Source organism: Hyla sarda, unplaced genomic scaffold, assembly GCF_029499605.1.
Source record: "Hyla sarda isolate aHylSar1 unplaced genomic scaffold, aHylSar1.hap1 scaffold_465, whole genome shotgun sequence".
NCBI classification, from domain to species: Eukaryota; Metazoa; Chordata; class Amphibia; order Anura; family Hylidae; genus Hyla; species Hyla sarda.
In genome coordinates this window covers 15646-31873 of record NW_026610478.1, presented here as the reverse complement: position 1 = coordinate 31873, position 16228 = coordinate 15646, and the positions used below count along the sequence as shown (strand labels likewise).

The 16228-nt window shown below is 46.1% G+C and overlaps 7 non-coding genes across 7 annotated transcripts; all 7 read left to right on the top strand.

The window, feature by feature from the left end:
• The first annotated feature begins 1954 nt into the window (after positions 1–1954).
• On the top strand, positions 1955–2145 carry LOC130336010 (U2 spliceosomal RNA). Its single transcript, XR_008877513.1, has one exon. It is a non-coding gene; the product is annotated as a U2 spliceosomal RNA (small nuclear RNA).
• A 2084-nt stretch (positions 2146–4229) lies between these two features.
• On the top strand, positions 4230–4420 carry LOC130336009 (U2 spliceosomal RNA). The gene has a single exon (XR_008877512.1). It is a non-coding gene; the product is annotated as a U2 spliceosomal RNA (small nuclear RNA).
• Positions 4421–6508: 2088 nt separating this feature from the next.
• LOC130336008 (U2 spliceosomal RNA) lies at positions 6509–6699 on the top strand. Its single transcript, XR_008877511.1, has one exon. It is a non-coding gene; the product is annotated as a U2 spliceosomal RNA (small nuclear RNA).
• A 2093-nt stretch (positions 6700–8792) lies between these two features.
• On the top strand, positions 8793–8983 carry LOC130336007 (U2 spliceosomal RNA). Its single transcript, XR_008877510.1, has one exon. It is a non-coding gene; the product is annotated as a U2 spliceosomal RNA (small nuclear RNA).
• Positions 8984–11064: 2081 nt separating this feature from the next.
• Positions 11065–11255, top strand: LOC130336006 (U2 spliceosomal RNA). The gene has a single exon (XR_008877509.1). It is a non-coding gene; the product is annotated as a U2 spliceosomal RNA (small nuclear RNA).
• Positions 11256–13348: 2093 nt separating this feature from the next.
• On the top strand, positions 13349–13539 carry LOC130335994 (U2 spliceosomal RNA). The gene has a single exon (XR_008877503.1). It is a non-coding gene; the product is annotated as a U2 spliceosomal RNA (small nuclear RNA).
• Positions 13540–15626: 2087 nt separating this feature from the next.
• LOC130335981 (U2 spliceosomal RNA) lies at positions 15627–15817 on the top strand. Its single transcript, XR_008877493.1, has one exon. It is a non-coding gene; the product is annotated as a U2 spliceosomal RNA (small nuclear RNA).
• The last annotated feature ends 411 nt before the right edge of the window (positions 15818–16228 follow it).

Here is a 16228-nt window from a genome sequence, read left to right as displayed (position 1 = left end):
GCTTCTGCTTGTGTCTGGCCCCTGTTGGAGCGTCCAGGCACAGGACTTCTGCTGCTGCTGACTAAATGGCCTCCTTAATTGGATCATTTGAGTAGCCAGCACACCTGTGCAGGTAGGGCATGACATGATAGGCAGCTGCCTTGATAGCGGGTGGGTGCTGAATGTTCCTAATTGACAAAATAAGATTAATGCTTATGAAGAAATATAAAATCTCATCCCTTCCCCAATATCGCGCCACACCCCTACCCCTTAATTCCCTGGTTGAACTTGATGGACATATGTCTTTTTTCGACCGTACTAACTATGTAACTATGTAACATAACATGGGGGGGGGGGTCTCCTGGCTGTTCACACAGGTGTGTCATTGCTGTACATTGACCATGCATTGCTTCTGTGGTATTGCAAAGGCAAAGACAAATGCTTCCAGCCATCCATTGCACTAATGGATTGGTCATCAGCTGGCTGTCTATGTCCCGCATCAATATAGACCAAAGTACAGAGGGTTAGGCTATGCTATTGTGCACCTACCTGATGCATCAGAAGGTGCGAGGCCCTTGCTAAATTCTGTGCACAGACTTTGAGATCTATGCTTTAGACTGTATCTAAACCTGCTCCAACATGGACTGACATTCTGGCCTACTTTCAGCCGATGCGACTTGTCTGTCGCTGAACAGTCGCTTTTTATGTATTCAGCACCTATGTATAATGTTGTAAAAATGCTCTAGAAGCTAAAGTCGCAGAAATGTCACACATATTTGGCCTGCAACTTTCTGTGCGACAAATTCAGACAGGAAAAATCAGTATAAATCCTTAGAAAATTATCCCCCAGTGTCTCCATCTGCTGGCGGTATTGAATAAGCATTGCTGCACTGATGGGGTATGCATTAGACGAAAAAAAAGAAGAAAAAGAAGAATAATACGCCCAGAAAAGAGGCGAAAAGGAGAAAAACGTAAAAAAACGTGAAAAAAAAGTAAGAGGAAGAGAAGGGAAAAAAAGGTGGAAATGGGTTTAAAAGTGATTTCGGCGGAGAAATATATATATATATATATATATATATATATATATATATATATATATATATGCGCACACACACACATAGATATAAACGTATTCTCCGTTGAGATATTGCAGCCGCTGCTGTGTCCAGGCCCAGGAGCCTTAGCACTGTGCTGTGATGTCACTCAATACCACTGACATCACTAGGTGTAAACAACATCTCTCCTTTGCTGTGTATGTGACTATGGAGCTGTTTGGTGATGTCGTCTATTACGGCCTTCATAGAAGCAACAGGAGATTGTTGCATCCATCTTGAACCCTCAGAACTACAGTGCTATGATGTCACTCACTTCCACAGGCCTTGCAGAGTGTAAACAACAACAACCCAGCTTTGTTGTGTATGTAACCATAGGGATTTGTGATGTCACCTAGAACCTTCACAGCAGCGACAGCTTTATGAGGAGCATCAGCACTGCTCTGCCTGAGCAGAACCATCACCGCCATAGGTTGTCAAATAACCCGGATTTAACCCACACAGGTAAGTCCAATGGGGTGCAGGCATGTCCTCTATGCTTACAGCTTCCCGTGGGTGTTGGTTTGATACCGTTTGGGGACAGCCAAGGAGGCATCTGCAGGCAACAAAGGTAGGTGTGTGCTTGTGTGTGTGTTTCCTATGCAGATCCTAAGCCCAGTGTCACATGCAAGTAGGAGGAGTAAGAAGGGTTCCTGGCAAATCCGGGTTATGGATTGCATTTAAAAAGGCCCCGTGGGAGTGCAATGGGCCCCTGTCTTGCTGCTTAGCAATAATGGTATGGGTTTAGGTTCTGCTGTGTGTACTGGTGGTTGACTGCCCCCCAGCCCAGAGTGTGCATGGAAAATTGTCTGGCAGCCTCCCTGACAGCAAGCAGTGATAGTGCCCATGAAGGGGACCTTGTTGGGCCCGCCCCTTTCACGGTTATCGCTTCTCGGCCTTTTGGCTAAGATCAAGTGTAGTATCTGTTCTTATCAGTTTAATATCTGATACGTCCCCTATCTGGGGACCATATATTAAATGGATTTTTGAGAACGGGGGCCGATTTCGAAGCTTGCTTCCGTCGCCCTATGCATTGACCCGATATGGCAGTATCTTCGGGTACAGTGCACCACCCCCTTACAGGGTTAAAAAGAAAGATTCCTACTTTCATTGCTACCTGCTTGCTGGCTAGCCAGCTAGCCAGCCCTGTGGGCCTTGCTGCTGCTGCAGCCAAAAAACAAAAGGTGGTGCTGCTGCTGCTTCTGCTGCTTCTGCTTCTGCTTGTGTCTGGCCCCTGTTGGAGCGTCCAGGCACAGGACTTCTGCTGCTGCTGACTAAATGGCCTCCTTAATTGGATCATTTGAGTAGCCAGCACACCTGTGCAGGTAGGGCATGACATGATAGGCAGCTGCCTTGATAGCGGGTGGGTGCTGAATGTTCCTAATTGACAAAATAAGATTAATGCTTATGAAGAAATATAAAATCTCATCCCTTCCCCAATATCGCGCCACACCCCTACCCCTTAATTCCCTGGTTGAACTTGATGGACATATGTCTTTTTTCGACCGTACTAACTATGTAACTATGTAACATAACATGGGGGGGGGGGTCTCCTGGCTGTTCACACAGGTGTGTCATTGCTGTACATTGACCATGCATTGCTTCTGTGGTATTGCAAAGGCAAAGACAAATGCTTCCAGCCATCCATTGCACTAATGGATTGGTCATCAGCTGGCTGTCTATGTCCCGCATCAATATAGACCAAAGTACAGAGGGTTAGGCTATGCTATTGTGCACCTACCTGATGCATCAGAAGGTGCGAGGCCCTTGCTAAATTCTGTGCACAGACTTTGAGATCTATGCTTTAGACTGTATCTAAACCTGCTCCAACATGGACTGACATTCTGGCCTACTTTCAGCCGATGCGACTTGTCTGTCGCTGAACAGTCGCTTTTTATGTATTCAGCACCTATGTATAATGTTGTAAAAATGCTCTAGAAGCTAAAGTCGCAGAAATGTCACACATATTTGGCCTGCAACTTTCTGTGCGACAAATTCAGACAGGAAAAATCAGTATAAATCCTTAGAAAATTATCCCCCAGTGTCTCCATCTGCTGGCGGTATTGAATAAGCATTGCTGCACTGATGGGGTATGCATTAGACGAAAAAAAAGAAGAAAAAGAAGAATAATACGCCCAGAAAAGAGGCGAAAAGGAGAAAAACGTAAAAAAACGTGAAAAAAAAGTAAGAGGAAGAGAAGGGAAAAAAAGGTGGAAATGGGTTTAAAAGTGATTTCGGCGGAGAAATATATATATATATATATATATATATATATATATATATATATGCGCACACACACACATAGATATAAACGTATTCTCCGTTGAGATATTGCAGCCGCTGCTGTGTCCAGGCCCAGGAGCCTTAGCACTGTGCTGTGATGTCACTCAATACCACTGACATCACTAGGTGTAAACAACAACTCTCCTTTGCTGTGTATGTGACTATGGAGCTGTTTGGTGATGTCGTCTATTACGGCCTTCATAGAAGCAACAGGAGATTGTTGCATCCATCTTGAACCCTCAGAACTACAGTGCTATGATGTCACTCACTTCCACAGGCCTTGCAGAGTGTAAACAACAACAACCCAGCTTTGTTGTGTATGTAACCATAGGGATTTGTGATGTCACCTAGAACCTTCACAGCAGCGACAGCTTTATGAGGAGCATCAGCACTGCTCTGCCTGAGCAGAACCATCACCGCCATAGGTTGTCAAATAACCCGGATTTAACCCACACAGGTAAGTCCAATGGGGTGCAGGCATGTCCTCTATGCTTACAGCTTCCCGTGGGTGTTGGTTTGATACCGTTTGGGGACAGCCAAGGAGGCATCTGCAGGCAACAAAGGTAGGTGTGTGCTTGTGTGTGTGTTTCCTATGCAGATCCTAAGCCCAGTGTCACATGCAAGTAGGAGGAGTAAGAAGGGTTCCTGGCAAATCCGGGTTATGGATTGCATTTAAAAAGGCCCCGTGGGAGTGCAATGGGCCCCTGTCTTGCTGCTTAGCAATAATGGTATGGGTTTAGGTTCTGCTGTGTGTACTGGTGGTTGACTGCCCCCCAGCCCAGAGTGTGCATGGAAAATTGTCTGGCAGCCTCCCTGACAGCAAGCAGTGATAGTGCCCATGAAGGGGACCTTGTTGGGCCCGCCCCTTTCACGGTTATCGCTTCTCGGCCTTTTGGCTAAGATCAAGTGTAGTATCTGTTCTTATCAGTTTAATATCTGATACGTCCCCTATCTGGGGACCATATATTAAATGGATTTTTGAGAACGGGGGCCGATTTCGAAGCTTGCTTCCGTCGCCCTATGCATTGACCCGATATGGCAGTATCTTCGGGTACAGTGCACCACCCCCTTACAGGGTTAAAAAGAAAGATTCCTACTTTCATTGCTACCTGCTTGCTGGCTAGCCAGCTAGCCAGCCCTGTGGGCCTTGCTGCTGCTGCAGCCAAAAAACAAAAGGTGGTGCTGCTGCTGCTTCTGCTGCTTCTGCTTCTGCTTGTGTCTGGCCCCTGTTGGAGCGTCCAGGCACAGGACTTCTGCTGCTGCTGACTAAATGGCCTCCTTAATTGGATCATTTGAGTAGCCAGCACACCTGTGCAGGTAGGGCATGACATGATAGGCAGCTGCCTTGATAGCGGGTGGGTGCTGAATGTTCCTAATTGACAAAATAAGATTAATGCTTATGAAGAAATATAAAATCTCATCCCTTCCCCAATATCGCGCCACACCCCTACCCCTTAATTCCCTGGTTGAACTTGATGGACATATGTCTTTTTTCGACCGTACTAACTATGTAACTATGTAACATAACATGGGGGGGGGGGTCTCCTGGCTGTTCACACAGGTGTGTCATTGCTGTACATTGACCATGCATTGCTTCTGTGGTATTGCAAAGGCAAAGACAAATGCTTCCAGCCATCCATTGCACTAATGGATTGGTCATCAGCTGGCTGTCTATGTCCCGCATCAATATAGACCAAAGTACAGAGGGTTAGGCTATGCTATTGTGCACCTACCTGATGCATCAGAAGGTGCGAGGCCCTTGCTAAATTCTGTGCACAGACTTTGAGATCTATGCTTTAGACTGTATCTAAACCTGCTCCAACATGGACTGACATTCTGGCCTACTTTCAGCCGATGCGACTTGTCTGTCGCTGAACAGTCGCTTTTTATGTATTCAGCACCTATGTATAATGTTGTAAAAATGCTCTAGAAGCTAAAGTCGCAGAAATGTCACACATATTTGGCCTGCAACTTTCTGTGCGACAAATTCAGACAGGAAAAATCAGTATAAATCCTTAGAAAATTATCCCCCAGTGTCTCCATCTGCTGGCGGTATTGAATAAGCATTGCTGCACTGATGGGGTATGCATTAGACGAAAAAAAAGAAGAAAAAGAAGAATAATACGCCCAGAAAAGAGGCGAAAAGGAGAAAAACGTAAAAAAACATGAAAAAAAAGTAAGAGGAAGAGAAGGGAAAAAAAGGTGGAAATGGGTTTAAAAGTGATTTCGGCGGAGAAATATATATATATATATATATATATATATATATATATATATATATATGCGCACACACACACATAGATATAAACGTATTCTCCGTTGAGATATTGCAGCCGCTGCTGTGTCCAGGCCCAGGAGCCTTAGCACTGTGCTGTGATGTCACTCAATACCACTGACATCACTAGGTGTAAACAACATCTCTCCTTTGCTGTGTATGTGACTATGGAGCTGTTTGGTGATGTCGTCTATTACGGCCTTCATAGAAGCAACAGGAGATTGTTGCATCCATCTTGAACCCTCAGAACTACAGTGCTATGATGTCACTCACTTCCACAGGCCTTGCAGAGTGTAAACAACAACAACCCAGCTTTGTTGTGTATGTAACCATAGGGATTTGTGATGTCACCTAGAACCTTCACAGCAGCGACAGCTTTATGAGGAGCATCAGCACTGCTCTGCCTGAGCAGAACCATCACCGCCATAGGTTGTCAAATAACCCGGATTTAACCCACACAGGTAAGTCCAATGGGGTGCAGGCATGTCCTCTATGCTTACAGCTTCCCGTGGGTGTTGGTTTGATACCGTTTGGGGACAGCCAAGGAGGCATCTGCAGGCAACAAAGGTAGGTGTGTGCTTGTGTGTGTGTTTCCTATGCAGATCCTAAGCCCAGTGTCACATGCAAGTAGGAGGAGTAAGAAGGGTTCCTGGCAAATCCGGGTTATGGATTGCATTTAAAAAGGCCCCGTGGGAGTGCAATGGGCCCCTGTCTTGCTGCTTAGCAATAATGGTATGGGTTTAGGTTCTGCTGTGTGTACTGGTGGTTGACTGCCCCCCAGCCCAGAGTGTGCATGGAAAATTGTCTGGCAGCCTCCCTGACAGCAAGCAGTGATAGTGCCCATGAAGGGGACCTTGTTGGGCCCGCCCCTTTCACGGTTATCGCTTCTCGGCCTTTTGGCTAAGATCAAGTGTAGTATCTGTTCTTATCAGTTTAATATCTGATACGTCCCCTATCTGGGGACCATATATTAAATGGATTTTTGAGAACGGGGGCCGATTTCGAAGCTTGCTTCCGTCGCCCTATGCATTGACCCGATATGGCAGTATCTTCGGGTACAGTGCACCACCCCCTTACAGGGTTAAAAAGAAAGATTCCTACTTTCATTGCTACCTGCTTGCTGGCTAGCCAGCTAGCCAGCCCTGTGGGCCTTGCTGCTGCTGCAGCCAAAAAACAAAAGGTGGTGCTGCTGCTGCTTCTGCTGCTTCTGCTTCTGCTTGTGTCTGGCCCCTGTTGGAGCGTCCAGGCACAGGACTTCTGCTGCTGCTGACTAAATGGCCTCCTTAATTGGATCATTTGAGTAGCCAGCACACCTGTGCAGGTAGGGCATGACATGATAGGCAGCTGCCTTGATAGCGGGTGGGTGCTGAATGTTCCTAATTGACAAAATAAGATTAATGCTTATGAAGAAATATAAAATCTCATCCCTTCCCCAATATTGCGCCACACCCCTACCCCTTAATTCCCTGGTTGAACTTGATGGACATATGTCTTTTTTCGACCGTACTAACTATGTAACTATGTAACATAACATGGGGGGGGGGGGTCTCCTGGCTGTTCACACAGGTGTGTCATTGCTGTACATTGACCATGCATTGCTTCTGTGGTATTGCAAAGGCAAAGACAAATGCTTCCAGCCATCCATTGCACTAATGGATTGGTCATCAGCTGGCTGTCTATGTCCCGCATCAATATAGACCAAAGTACAGAGGGTTAGGCTATGCTATTGTGCACCTACCTGATGCATCAGAAGGTGCGAGGCCCTTGCTAAATTCTGTGCACAGACTTTGAGATCTATGCTTTAGACTGTATCTAAACCTGCTCCAACATGGACTGACATTCTGGCCTACTTTCAGCCGATGCGACTTGTCTGTCGCTGAACAGTCGCTTTTTATGTATTCAGCACCTATGTATAATGTTGTAAAAATGCTCTAGAAGCTAAAGTCGCAGAAATGTCACACATATTTGGCCTGCAACTTTCTGTGCGACAAATTCAGACAGGAAAAATCAGTATAAATCCTTAGAAAATTATCCCCCAGTGTCTCCATCTGCTGGCGGTATTGAATAAGCATTGCTGCACTGATGGGGTATGCATTAGACGAAAAAAAAGAAGAAAAAGAAGAATAATACGCCCAGAAAAGAGGCGAAAAGGAGAAAAACGTAAAAAAACGTGAAAAAAAAGTAAGAGGAAGAGAAGGGAAAAAAAGGTGGAAATGGGTTTAAAAGTGATTTCGGCGGAGAAATATATATATATATATATATATATATATATATATATATATATATATATATGCGCACACACACACATAGATATAAACGTATTCTCCGTTGAGATATTGCAGCCGCTGCTGTGTCCAGGCCCAGGAGCCTTAGCACTGTGCTGTGATGTCACTCAATACCACTGACATCACTAGGTGTAAACAACATCTCTCCTTTGCTGTGTATGTGACTATGGAGCTGTTTGGTGATGTCGTCTATTACGGCCTTCATAGAAGCAACAGGAGATTGTTGCATCCATCTTGAACCCTCAGAACTACAGTGCTATGATGTCACTCACTTCCACAGGCCTTGCAGAGTGTAAACAACAACAACCCAGCTTTGTTGTGTATGTAACCATAGGGATTTGTGATGTCACCTAGAACCTTCACAGCAGCGACAGCTTTATGAGGAGCATCAGCACTGCTCTGCCTGAGCAGAACCATCACCGCCATAGGTTGTCAAATAACCCGGATTTAACCCACACAGGTAAGTCCAATGGGGTGCAGGCATGTCCTCTATGCTTACAGCTTCCCGTGGGTGTTGGTTTGATACCGTTTGGGGACAGCCAAGGAGGCATCTGCAGGCAACAAAGGTAGGTGTGTGCTTGTGTGTGTGTTTCCTATGCAGATCCTAAGCCCAGTGTCACATGCAAGTAGGAGGAGTAAGAAGGGTTCCTGGCAAATCCGGGTTATGGATTGCATTTAAAAAGGCCCCGTGGGAGTGCAATGGGCCCCTGTCTTGCTGCTTAGCAATAATGGTATGGGTTTAGGTTCTGCTGTGTGTACTGGTGGTTGACTGCCCCCCAGCCCAGAGTGTGCATGGAAAATTGTCTGGCAGCCTCCCTGACAGCAAGCAGTGATAGTGCCCATGAAGGGGACCTTGTTGGGCCCGCCCCTTTCACGGTTATCGCTTCTCGGCCTTTTGGCTAAGATCAAGTGTAGTATCTGTTCTTATCAGTTTAATATCTGATACGTCCCCTATCTGGGGACCATATATTAAATGGATTTTTGAGAACGGGGGCCGATTTCGAAGCTTGCTTCCGTCGCCCTATGCATTGACCCGATATGGCAGTATCTTCGGGTACAGTGCACCACCCCCTTACAGGGTTAAAAAGAAAGATTCCTACTTTCATTGCTACCTGCTTGCTGGCTAGCCAGCTAGCCAGCCCTGTGGGCCTTGCTGCTGCTGCAGCCAAAAAACAAAAGGTGGTGCTGCTGCTGCTTCTGCTGCTTCTGCTTCTGCTTGTGTCTGGCCCCTGTTGGAGCGTCCAGGCACAGGACTTCTGCTGCTGCTGACTAAATGGCCTCCTTAATTGGATCATTTGAGTAGCCAGCACACCTGTGCAGGTAGGGCATGACATGATAGGCAGCTGCCTTGATAGCGGGTGGGTGCTGAATGTTCCTAATTGACAAAATAAGATTAATGCTTATGAAGAAATATAAAATCTCATCCCTTCCCCAATATCGCGCCACACCCCTACCCCTTAATTCCCTGGTTGAACTTGATGGACATATGTCTTTTTTCGACCGTACTAACTATGTAACTATGTAACATAACATGGGGGGGGGGGGGGTCTCCTGGCTGTTCACACAGGTGTGTCATTGCTGTACATTGACCATGCATTGCTTCTGTGGTATTGCAAAGGCAAAGACAAATGCTTCCAGCCATCCATTGCACTAATGGATTGGTCATCAGCTGGCTGTCTATGTCCCGCATCAATATAGACCAAAGTACAGAGGGTTAGGCTATGCTATTGTGCACCTACCTGATGCATCAGAAGGTGCGAGGCCCTTGCTAAATTCTGTGCACAGACTTTGAGATCTATGCTTTAGACTGTATCTAAACCTGCTCCAACATGGACTGACATTCTGGCCTACTTTCAGCCGATGCGACTTGTCTGTCGCTGAACAGTCGCTTTTTATGTATTCAGCACCTATGTATAATGTTGTAAAAATGCTCTAGAAGCTAAAGTCGCAGAAATGTCACACATATTTGGCCTGCAACTTTCTGTGCGACAAATTCAGACAGGAAAAATCAGTATAAATCCTTAGAAAATTATCCCCCAGTGTCTCCATCTGCTGGCGGTATTGAATAAGCATTGCTGCACTGATGGGGTATGCATTAGACGAAAAAAAAGAAGAAAAAGAAGAATAATACGCCCAGAAAAGAGGCGAAAAGGAGAAAAACGTAAAAAAACGTGAAAAAAAAGTAAGAGGAAGAGAAGGGAAAAAAAGGTGGAAATGGGTTTAAAAGTGATTTCGGCGGAGAAATATATATATATATATATATATATATATATATATATGCGCACACACACACATAGATATAAACGTATTCTCCGCTGAGATATTGCAGCCGCTGCTGTGTCCAGGCCCAGGAGCCTTAGCACTGTGCTGTGATGTCACTCAATACCACTGACATCACTAGGTGTAAACAACATCTCTCCTTTGCTGTGTATGTGACTATGGAGCTGTTTGGTGATGTCGTCTATTACGGCCTTCATAGAAGCAACAGGAGATTGTTGCATCCATCTTGAACCCTCAGAACTACAGTGCTATGATGTCACTCACTTCCACAGGCCTTGCAGAGTGTAAACAACAACAACCCAGCTTTGTTGTGTATGTAACCATAGGGATTTGTGATGTCACCTAGAACCTTCACAGCAGCGACAGCTTTATGAGGAGCATCAGCACTGCTCTGCCTGAGCAGAACCATCACCGCCATAGGTTGTCAAATAACCCGGATTTAACCCACACAGGTAAGTCCAATGGGGTGCAGGCATGTCCTCTATGCTTACAGCTTCCCGTGGGTGTTGGTTTGATACCGTTTGGGGACAGCCAAGGAGGCATCTGCAGGCAACAAAGGTAGGTGTGTGCTTGTGTGTGTGTTTCCTATGCAGATCCTAAGCCCAGTGTCACATGCAAGTAGGAGGAGTAAGAAGGGTTCCTGGCAAATCCGGGTTATGGATTGCATTTAAAAAGGCCCCGTGGGAGTGCAATGGGCCCCTGTCTTGCTGCTTAGCAATAATGGTATGGGTTTAGGTTCTGCTGTGTGTACTGGTGGTTGACTGCCCCCCAGCCCAGAGTGTGCATGGAAAATTGTCTGGCAGCCTCCCTGACAGCAAGCAGTGATAGTGCCCATGAAGGGGACCTTGTTGGGCCCGCCCCTTTCACGGTTATCGCTTCTCGGCCTTTTGGCTAAGATCAAGTGTAGTATCTGTTCTTATCAGTTTAATATCTGATACGTCCCCTATCTGGGGACCATATATTAAATGGATTTTTGAGAACGGGGGCCGATTTCGAAGCTTGCTTCCGTCGCCCTATGCATTGACCCGATATGGCAGTATCTTCGGGTACAGTGCACCACCCCCTTACAGGGTTAAAAAGAAAGATTCCTACTTTCATTGCTACCTGCTTGCTGGCTAGCCAGCTAGCCAGCCCTGTGGGCCTTGCTGCTGCTGCAGCCAAAAAACAAAAGGTGGTGCTGCTGCTGCTTCTGCTGCTTCTGCTTCTGCTTGTGTCTGGCCCCTGTTGGAGCGTCCAGGCACAGGACTTCTGCTGCTGCTGACTAAATGGCCTCCTTAATTGGATCATTTGAGTAGCCAGCACACCTGTGCAGGTAGGGCATGACATGATAGGCAGCTGCCTTGATAGCGGGTGGGTGCTGAATGTTCCTAATTGACAAAATAAGATTAATGCTTATGAAGAAATATAAAATCTCATCCCTTCCCCAATATCGCGCCACACCCCTACCCCTTAATTCCCTGGTTGAACTTGATGGACATATGTCTTTTTTCGACCGTACTAACTATGTAACTATGTAACATAACATGGGGGGGGGGGGGGTCTCCTGGCTGTTCACACAGGTGTGTCATTGCTGTACATTGACCATGCATTGCTTCTGTGGTATTGCAAAGGCAAAGACAAATGCTTCCAGCCATCCATTGCACTAATGGATTGGTCATCAGCTGGCTGTCTATGTCCCGCATCAATATAGACCAAAGTACAGAGGGTTAGGCTATGCTATTGTGCACCTACCTGATGCATCAGAAGGTGCGAGGCCCTTGCTAAATTCTGTGCACAGACTTTGAGATCTATGCTTTAGACTGTATCTAAACCTGCTCCAACATGGACTGACATTCTGGCCTACTTTCAGCCGATGCGACTTGTCTGTCGCTGAACAGTCGCTTTTTATGTATTCAGCACCTATGTATAATGTTGTAAAAATGCTCTAGAAGCTAAAGTCGCAGAAATGTCACACATATTTGGCCTGCAACTTTCTGTGCGACAAATTCAGACAGGAAAAATCAGTATAAATCCTTAGAAAATTATCCCCCAGTGTCTCCATCTGCTGGCGGTATTGAATAAGCATTGCTGCACTGATGGGGTATGCATTAGACGAAAAAAAAGAAGAAAAAGAAGAATAATACGCCCAGAAAAGAGGCGAAAAGGAGAAAAACGTAAAAAAACGTGAAAAAAAAGTAAGAGGAAGAGAAGGGAAAAAAAGGTGGAAATGGGTTTAAAAGTGATTTCGGCGGAGAAATATATATATATATATATATATATATATATATATATATATATATATATGCGCACACACACACATAGATATAAACGTATTCTCCGTTGAGATATTGCAGCCGCTGCTGTGTCCAGGCCCAGGAGCCTTAGCACTGTGCTGTGATGTCACTCAATACCACTGACATCACTAGGTGTAAACAACATCTCTCCTTTGCTGTGTATGTGACTATGGAGCTGTTTGGTGATGTCGTCTATTACGGCCTTCATAGAAGCAACAGGAGATTGTTGCATCCATCTTGAACCCTCAGAACTACAGTGCTATGATGTCACTCACTTCCACAGGCCTTGCAGAGTGTAAACAACAACAACCCAGCTTTGTTGTGTATGTAACCATAGGGATTTGTGATGTCACCTAGAACCTTCACAGCAGCGACAGCTTTATGAGGAGCATCAGCACTGCTCTGCCTGAGCAGAACCATCACCGCCATAGGTTGTCAAATAACCCGGATTTAACCCACACAGGTAAGTCCAATGGGGTGCAGGCATGTCCTCTATGCTTACAGCTTCCCGTGGGTGTTGGTTTGATACCGTTTGGGGACAGCCAAGGAGGCATCTGCAGGCAACAAAGGTAGGTGTGTGCTTGTGTGTGTGTTTCCTATGCAGATCCTAAGCCCAGTGTCACATGCAAGTAGGAGGAGTAAGAAGGGTTCCTGGCAAATCCGGGTTATGGATTGCATTTAAAAAGGCCCCGTGGGAGTGCAATGGGCCCCTGTCTTGCTGCTTAGCAATAATGGTATGGGTTTAGGTTCTGCTGTGTGTACTGGTGGTTGACTGCCCCCCAGCCCAGAGTGTGCATGGAAAATTGTCTGGCAGCCTCCCTGACAGCAAGCAGTGATAGTGCCCATGAAGGGGACCTTGTTGGGCCCGCCCCTTTCACGGTTATCGCTTCTCGGCCTTTTGGCTAAGATCAAGTGTAGTATCTGTTCTTATCAGTTTAATATCTGATACGTCCCCTATCTGGGGACCATATATTAAATGGATTTTTGAGAACGGGGGCCGATTTCGAAGCTTGCTTCCGTCGCCCTATGCATTGACCCGATATGGCAGTATCTTCGGGTACAGTGCACCACCCCCTTACAGGGTTAAAAAGAAAGATTCCTACTTTCATTGCTACCTGCTTGCTGGCTAGCCAGCTAGCCAGCCCTGTGGGCCTTGCTGCTGCTGCAGCCAAAAAACAAAAGGTGGTGCTGCTGCTGCTTCTGCTGCTTCTGCTTCTGCTTGTGTCTGGCCCCTGTTGGAGCGTCCAGGCACAGGACTTCTGCTGCTGCTGACTAAATGGCCTCCTTAATTGGATCATTTGAGTAGCCAGCACACCTGTGCAGGTAGGGCATGACATGATAGGCAGCTGCCTTGATAGCGGGTGGGTGCTGAATGTTCCTAATTGACAAAATAAGATTAATGCTTATGAAGAAATATAAAATCTCATCCCTTCCCCAATATCGCGCCACACCCCTACCCCTTAATTCCCTGGTTGAACTTGATGGACATATGTCTTTTTTCGACCGTACTAACTATGTAACTATGTAACATAACATGGGGGGGGGGGGGGGTCTCCTGGCTGTTCACACAGGTGTGTCATTGCTGTACATTGACCATGCATTGCTTCTGTGGTATTGCAAAGGCAAAGACAAATGCTTCCAGCCATCCATTGCACTAATGGATTGGTCATCAGCTGGCTGTCTATGTCCCGCATCAATATAGACCAAAGTACAGAGGGTTAGGCTATGCTATTGTGCACCTACCTGATGCATCAGAAGGTGCGAGGCCCTTGCTAAATTCTGTGCACAGACTTTGAGATCTATGCTTTAGACTGTATCTAAACCTGCTCCAACATGGACTGACATTCTGGCCTACTTTCAGCCGATGCGACTTGTCTGTCGCTGAACAGTCGCTTTTTATGTATTCAGCACCTATGTATAATGTTGTAAAAATGCTCTAGAAGCTAAAGTCGCAGAAATGTCACACATATTTGGCCTGCAACTTTCTGTGCGACAAATTCAGACAGGAAAAATCAGTATAAATCCTTAGAAAATTATCCCCCAGTGTCTCCATCTGCTGGCGGTATTGAATAAGCATTGCTGCACTGATGGGGTATGCATTAGACGAAAAAAAAGAAGAAAAAGAAGAATAATACGCCCAGAAAAGAGGCGAAAAGGAGAAAAACGTAAAAAAACGTGAAAAAAAAGTAAGAGGAAGAGAAGGGAAAAAAAGGTGGAAATGGGTTTAAAAGTGATTTCGGCGGAGAAATATATATATATATATATATATATATATATATATATATATATATATATATGCGCACACACACACATAGATATAAACGTATTCTCCGTTGAGATATTGCAGCCGCTGCTGTGTCCAGGCCCAGGAGCCTTAGCACTGTGCTGTGATGTCACTCAATACCACTGACATCACTAGGTGTAAACAACATCTCTCCTTTGCTGTGTATGTGACTATGGAGCTGTTTGGTGATGTCGTCTATTACGGCCTTCATAGAAGCAACAGGAGATTGTTGCATCCATCTTGAACCCTCAGAACTACAGTGCTATGATGTCACTCACTTCCACAGGCCTTGCAGAGTGTAAACAACAACAACCCAGCTTTGTTGTGTATGTAACCATAGGGATTTGTGATGTCACCTAGAACCTTCACAGCAGCGACAGCTTTATGAGGAGCATCAGCACTGCTCTGCCTGAGCAGAACCATCACCGCCATAGGTTGTCAAATAACCCGGATTTAACCCACACAGGTAAGTCCAATGGGGTGCAGGCATGTCCTCTATGCTTACAGCTTCCCGTGGGTGTTGGTTTGATACCGTTTGGGGACAGCCAAGGAGGCATCTGCAGGCAACAAAGGTAGGTGTGTGCTTGTGTGTGTGTTTCCTATGCAGATCCTAAGCCCAGTGTCACATGCAAGTAGGAGGAGTAAGAAGGGTTCCTGGCAAATCCGGGTTATGGATTGCATTTAAAAAGGCCCCGTGGGAGTGCAATGGGCCCCTGTCTTGCTGCTTAGCAATAATGGTATGGGTTTAGGTTCTGCTGTGTGTTGACTGCCCCCCAGCCCAGAGTGTGCATGGAAAATTGTCTGGCAGCCTCCCTGACAGCAAGCAGTGATAGTGCCCATGAAGGGGACCTTGTTGGGCCCGCCCCTTTCACGGTTATCGCTTCTCGGCCTTTTGGCTAAGATCAAGTGTAGTATCTGTTCTTATCAGTTTAATATCTGATACGTCCCCTATCTGGGGACCATATATTAAATGGATTTTTGAGAACGGGGGCCGATTTCGAAGCTTGCTTCCGTCGCCCTATGCATTGACCCGATATGGCAGTATCTTCGGGTACAGTGCACCACCCCCTTACAGGGTTAAAAAGAAAGATTCCTACTTTCATTGCTACCTGCTTGCTGGCTAGCCAGCTAGCCAGCCCTGTGGGCCTTGCTGCTGCTGCAGCCAAAAAACAAAAGGTGGTGCTGCTGCTGCTTCTGCTGCTTCTGCTTCTGCTTGTGTCTGGCCCCTGTTGGAGCGTCCAGGCACAGGACTTCTGCTGCTGCTGACTAAATGGCCTCCTTAATTGGATCATTTGAGTAGCCAGCACACCTGTGCAGGTAGGGCATGACATGATAGGCAGCTGCCTTGATAGCGGGTGGGTGCTGAATGTTCCTAATTGACAAAATAAGATTAATGCTTATGAAGAAATATAAAATCTCATCCCTTCCCCAATATCGCGCCACACCCCTACCCCTTAATTCCCTGGTTGAACTTGATG